At 50.2% G+C, this 5,768-nt stretch overlaps 1 pseudogene; it reads right to left on the minus strand.

Annotated features, from left to right (window-relative positions):
- Positions 1 to 533: 533 nt before the first annotated feature.
- LOC146044445 (U2 spliceosomal RNA) lies at positions 534 to 669 on the minus strand (annotated as a pseudogene).
- Positions 670 to 5,768: the final 5,099 nt, after the last annotated feature.

Genomic DNA, 5,768 nt, shown 5'->3' on the forward strand with positions numbered 1-5,768 from the left:
ATGGTGCTGGACATCACCAGTGCAAATCAGGCACCCCCGAGTTTCCCCGGGGGCACAGTGCAGCCTCGGGCTCCAGGCAGCCGACCCTTCAGCGTCCGACCAAGCTTTTCTCTGTCTCACCAGCAGGCATTTTCCAGCCCCCGGCATGGGAATGGGTACTCCACTGGGCTTTTCGAAAGACTCCCTTAGGGGCTGCACCCCCCTCGGAAGAGCAATCTACTCAGTCCCAGTGTTTCTCCGCTCCCAGGGTTAAGATACTAGGCTGAGCTTTTCGCTGTGCCCAGGCTGGTGGTTAGCCAACCTGGACCAATCTACTCGGTCTCAGCTTTTCTCCGCTCCCTGGGAATGGATACTAGACTGAGCCTTTCGCTGACTCATCCTTCGGGGGCTACGAACCCCGTCAAGAGAGTCAATCTACTAGGCCCAGTGTTTCTCCCCCCCTCTTACCAGTGGATTTACGGAAACAACACCTCCTACCAAAGGCAGAGGTGAAGATACTCAGTGAGACTTTTCACTGCTCCCGGGAAAAAACAGAGGGGTCCCACACCCTCCGCCCATCAGAGCAGCTACTCAGTCCAACCTTTCTCTATTCTCTGCCAGAGGCCAGTCCATACCCACTGATAAGAACAGATACTACACTTGATCTTAGCCAAAAGGCCGAGAAGCGAGTCCAGAAGCAGAGCATTTTGTACCTAATGGAATGGGTCATGTTGGAGGGTATGTATTCCCCCTCCAGGTATACGTGGACCCAGGGCATGATGGGAAAATTGTCAAAACTGAAGGGGATCTAGAGTGGGCGGGGATTTTACGCCCACCCCTCACTGAGGGACAGCACCATCTCCTCCTGTTACTATCGGTGATTATGCAGCATCAGGCAGCCCAGTGATATACCTGAGGATGTGACTAAGGACCGGCAGGGGGAATGCTGGGACCATACTTGCCGACTTTTGCTGGCTGCCTTCCGGGAGAGGGCAGCCAGCTCCGTTATACAGGGGGCGGGGCTATCGCCGGGAGCTTAAAAGAGACAGATTGGGGGCGGAGCCACAGACAGGCTTCCCTGTTGGGGGCGTGCCTACAGTGATCACGTCATTTTAGCCACGCCCCCCGTCGTGCAATGCCGGTATTTCAGGCATTGCACGGCAGGGGGCGGGGTTAAAATGACGCGATCGCGTCATTTTACTCACGGACCCCCCTGCCGAGGGGCGGATCGTGTGGGATTGGGGTTAATGCGGGAGGGTTTCCCCCCTTTCCGGGGGGCCGGGAGGGGAACCCAATTTCCGGGACCCTCCCGGCCATTCCGGGAGGGTAAGCAACCCTGGCTGGGACTTGTAGTAGTAATAGTACATGATGTCCTATTTCCCCTGATGGGATACAATATATGTATTATTATTATTTAGTAACATAAAGGGCACAGAATGACATACCTCCCAACAGTCCCTATTTTAGCGGGACAGTCCCGATTATTAGGGCCTGTCCCGCTGTCCCACCCGCGGGCCGCAGTGTCCCGCGGTGAGTAGGGGGGCTGTTGGGAGTCCCCCCTGTAGGCTGCTAAGCAGCGGGGAATAAACGCTGTGCGCATGCGCACAGCGTCTATTCCCGCAGCCAGGGGGCTGGGGGCATGGCTAGAGGCTCACAGAGCCTCTGGGTCATGCCCCCATAGCGGCAAAATGGGGGCGTGGCCTCGCGGGAGAGCTGCGAGTATAGGCCACGCCCCCGAAATTAGGTCACACCCCCGGACATTTCGGCGCGCAGCAGCAGTGTCCCGGGTCCGGCGACCACAAAGTTGGGAGGTATGGAATGACTCTGTTGAGAGTCAGTGACCCTACCAGTATATAATCGGGGTGTGGGAGGAAACCACACATGCATGGGGAGGACATACACACTCCACACAGATAAGTCAGCCGCCTGCCCGCTGTGCATTCATTTCTGCTTACAAACCGCACCTCAGTATGGGGGGTGTTAATTCATCCTAATAATTGGTGCAAATTCTGAAGCCGTATTCAGTAATTTGGTCGACGGTTACTATGTTGACGTTTATGTCTAGACCAAAATGTCGACACCCCAAAACACTGATATGGTTCAAACTGACAACGCCCACAAACTGTCAACAGTTTCAGACCCTGTGGATGGGCAGGTTAGAAAAAGGCTGTGTGGGGGAGGGTGTTACTTACGTTCCTTACTCCCTGCTAGTGCCTAACCCTGATGCTATGTACGGGATACGGTCGTTTTATCGAATGACATTAGGTCGAATGTCATTTGGTCGACCCCACTAGGTCGAATGTGTAAAAAGGTCGACATGGGTTTATGTCGAACTTCCGACTATGTCGACTACCATTAGGTCGACTGGGGTTAGGTCGAATTGCTCTTTTTGGGTTTTTTTTGGTGCCGACATGTGCCGACAGGCGGTGGTTCATGCCCTACCATCCACTAGGGTGTGGAGGAGGTTATTAAAGCTGTGGCGAGCGAAGCGAGCCACCGTGCCCGAAGCATCGCGAGCGAAGCGAGCGATGCGAGGGTCCGATTCACTATGTCAACAGTGTCCATGTCGACACTGTTGACATTTCGGCCAAAAAAAAAACAAAAACAGCAATTCGACCTAACCCCAGTCGACCTAATGGCAGTCGACATAGTGGGAAGTTCAACATAAACCCATGTCGACCTTTTTACACATTCGACCTAGTGGGGTCGACCAAATGACATTCGACCTAATGTCATTCGATAAAACGAACCACATCCCTATGTACACAAGGGGGAGATATATTGCTCTGTGTCTCCTGTTCATCAGCGACCAGAGGTGGTCACTGATGAAAAAGAAACTGCCTGGGGGAGCCACAGAGGTAATTAGCTGGTCGCAGGAGCATGTTCCTGCGACCAGCGATCACCACAGGGGCAAAAACGGGAGCGCGCACCCAGCGATATATCGCCGGTGCACACTCCCATTGCGGGCAATATGGTCGCTCAGCGACCATATTTCCCGCGATTTTGCACAAAATCGCCCCTGTGTGTACGCACCTTAACTCTCCTGTATATTACTGTATGTTCAGGATCCCGGCAGTCTGGCTTCCAGCGTCGGCTTCCCATCCACCAGTCTCCAGGACCCCCACCGTATACATATAATGTCTCATATAAACATACTAGGTGATTCATCGCGCTCTTCACACCGGCGTAAGGGGCTGCGCCCCCCTAATTTGTGAACATTTGTATATGAGAAATATGGTTAGAATTGTATGTAAGATGCCTGTATTGCAACTTGAGTTATAGGTGAAATGTGTTAAATAGAGAGCATATGATTTGGAAGGGATGCGGTCATTTGGTCTACTGCATTATGGTAGAAAGTCATTAGGTTGAATCCATTAGGTCGACATGCTAAAAGGTCGACATGACTCTAGGTCGACATGGGAAAAGGTCGACATGATTCTAGTTCGAAAGGTCATTAGTTCGACAGGTCATTAGTTCGACAAGGTCATTAGTTCGACATTGTCTATGTCGACATTCACAAGGTCGACATGGAGTTTTTCACTGTTTTTTGAGCCAACATGTGCCGACAGGCGGTATTTCATGCCCTACCATCCACTAGGGCGTGGTGGGAGAATAATATAGTGTGCCGAGCGTAGCGAGGCACCGTGCCCGACGCATAGCGAGCGCAGCGAGCGATGCGAGGGGATGCAGTGCACTTTAAACTGTGTCCATGTCGACTGTGTTGACATTCAGGTAAAAAAACAGTGAAAAACCCCATGTCGACCTTGTGAATGTCGACATAGACAATGTCGAACTAATGACCTTGTCGAACTAATGACCTGTCGAACTAATGACCTTTCGACCTAGAATCATGTCGACCTTTTCCCATGTCGACCTAGAATCATGTCGACCTTTTAGCATGTCGACCTAATGGATTCGACCAAATGACTTTCTACCATAATGCAATAGACCAAATGATCCCAACCCGATTTGGAAGGGGGTGTGTATTGTTTTGTTTAATATCGCGTGAGGGGTAGGTCGTGGGGTCCACGAATCACCGGAGGGGGGGTCACGGGGGTTGCCGTGAATCTCAGGGGGGGGGTGAATCGCGGGAAGGGGGGTCACGGGAGTCCGCAAATTGTGGGAGGGGGGGTTGTGGGAGTCTGTGAATCGTGAGAGGGGGGGTCGGGGGGGGTGATGTAAAGGGGGTGGTGGTGTGTATAACACCGGTCTTTTCCCTTGGGGTGGCGGGTTTTTGTAGAACGCTGGGTGGGAACTTTGTGTGTATAACGCTGTCAATCACTGTGACAGATCTGGCTAAATATAAAAGAGATTGTGGTGGAGGACTGTCTTACCTTAGAATGGAATGATATCAAAGTATATAAGAAAAACTTATCTATGACCGTGGAGGATTTTGTATGTCATGCATCTCCTGTTTTGACTCCCTTTGTTGTCGATAATTAGCTTATATCAAAAATGTTGGTTATTGATAATTAACTCTAAATCATACTTGTCTACTTTTGAAAACTAGTTTCAGGGAGATTATAGTTGGGATGAGAATTTTGCACAGCGCCCCATTGAGGGTGTGTGTCATGCTCCACCAAATAGGTGTGTCTAGATCCATATATGGAGAAATTGTGAAAAAGAGATTGTGAACGTGGCACCTAGAAGCGTGGGTGTGTACTGCTACATCTGAGAGGGATCTTTTAAAATAACATATCAAAAAATAGATAAGCCCCAAAGCAGTTAGTAAGAGATACTATACTTGGTAAAGTGCTGGGAAATGGTGCTGATGATGATTCAGTGTAAATGTATCTATCTCTCAGTCCTTTTTTCCCCAAAAATGTAACAGTGTAATGTGGGCTAGGTGACATGAGGGAGATTGGTAGACTAATGAGGGAGAGAGGGAGATTGCTGCTATGTCAGGGAGTCTCCTGCAGAATGCAGGAGGGGAGATAACTATGGTGTAACAGTGTAATGTGGGCTAGGTGACATGAGGGAGATTGCTAGACTAATGAGGGAGAGAGGGAGATTGCTGCTATTTCAGGGAGTCTCCTGCAGAATGCAGGAGGGGAGGCAACTATGCTCTAAATCTCTTTCCATATACCAGCCAGTGCCAATCCTTACCCATATTGTTGACCTAATGACCATGTCGACCTTGTAATGTTTGTAGACCTAGTGACTGTATCCCATTAGTCCAGCTCAGTCATCTTACTGTGTGCGGGAGTTGTCCTGTGCAGTGATTACAGCGGTCTGGTGCGGCCGCCATCGTCCTACTCACAGAGCAGCTGCTGTGTCTAGTAATAATAAGCCGCTGGGGTGTATTTAGCAATATCCACCAATACTGAGTATTATGGGGGAAATTTACCAATATGAAAAACCTAGTTTTTCGTATTGGTATTTCCCCTACGGCTGCATACGACTGTTTTAGTCGTATGCAAAGTCGTGTTCCGGAGGGGAAATTACAAAGCAGTCATGTACGACTGCTTTGTAACCCTCTGATGGTGTAACAATTCGTATTAGCGGCACATATATACGGCTGCTAATACGAATTATTTGTAGCAGTCTGCACTGATCAATCAGATCCGTGCAGGCTGCAAGGTGTAAAGAAAAATAAATTTAAAAAAAAAACCAGCGTGGGGTCCCCCCCACAGCTGTAACCAGCACCAGGCTGACAGAGCCTGGAGCCGGTAATTAAAAATCAGGGAACCCGACAAATAGGGGTTCCCCGATTTTTAACAACCAGCCCCAGGCTCCTGCTCTGGGGCTGGTTCCCAAAATACGGGGGACAAAATGACTAGGGGTCCCCC

Source organism: Crinia signifera, chromosome 19 (assembly GCF_055691185.1).
Source record: "Crinia signifera chromosome 19, ASM5569118v1, whole genome shotgun sequence".
NCBI lineage: Eukaryota > Metazoa > Chordata > Amphibia > Anura > Myobatrachidae > Crinia > Crinia signifera.